The sequence below is a fragment of the Nothobranchius furzeri genome, unplaced genomic scaffold (genome assembly GCF_043380555.1).
Source record: "Nothobranchius furzeri strain GRZ-AD unplaced genomic scaffold, NfurGRZ-RIMD1 Scf212, whole genome shotgun sequence".
NCBI classification, from domain to species: domain Eukaryota; kingdom Metazoa; phylum Chordata; class Actinopteri; order Cyprinodontiformes; family Nothobranchiidae; genus Nothobranchius; species Nothobranchius furzeri.
In genome coordinates, this window is record NW_027223228.1 from 21,491 (window position 1) to 22,500 (window position 1,010).

A 1,010-nucleotide genomic window follows, 5' to 3' on the forward strand; every position below is an offset into this window, starting at 1 on the left:
CACGGCACAGCCTCCCTAGTCCGACACAAGTGCTCCACTTGGGCTATACTCTGACCCAAGTCCCGGGGCGAGAACCACAACTACTGGTCATCCTTTAGACCTCCAGGGGGCACGGCACAGCCTCCCTAGTCCGACACAAGTGCTCCACTTGGGCTATACTCGGACCCACGACCCGGGGCGAGAACCACAACTACTGGTCATCCTTTAGACCTCCAGGGGGCACGGCACAGCCTCCCTAGTCCGACACAAGTGCTCCACTTGGGCTATACTCTGACCCAAGTCCCGGGGCGAGAACCACAACTACTGGTCATCCTTTAGACCTCCAGGGGGCACGGCACAGCCTCCCTAGTCCGACACAAGTGCTCCACTTGGGCTATTCTCTGACCCAAGTCCCGGGGCGAGAACCACAACTACTGGTCATCCTTTAGACCTCCAGGGGGCACGGCACACCCCCCGGTAGCCGACCAAAGTGCTCTACTCGGGCCAGACTCGGACCCACGACCCGGGGTGAGAACCACAACTACTGGTCATCCTTTAGACCTCCAGGGGGCACGGCACAGCCTCCCTAGTCTGACACAAGTGCTCCACTTGGGCTATACTCGGACCCACGACCCGGGGTGAGAACCACAACTACTGGTCATCCTTTAGACCTCCAGGGGGCACGGCACAGCCTCCCTAGTCCGACACAAGTGCTCCACTTGGGCTATACTCGGACCCAAGTCCCGGGGCGAGAACCACAACTACTGGTCATCCTTTAGACCTCCAGGGGGCACGGCACACCCCCCGGTAGCCGACCAAAGTGCTCTACTCGGGCCAGACTCGGACCCACGACCCGGGGTGAGAACCACAACTACTGGTCATCCTTTAGACCTCCAGGGGGCACGGCACAGCCTCCCTAGTCCGACACAAGTGCTCCACTTGGGCTATACTCGGACCCACGACCCGGGGTGAGAACCACAACTACTGGTCATCCTTTAGACCTCCAGGGGGCACGGCACAGCCTCCCTAGT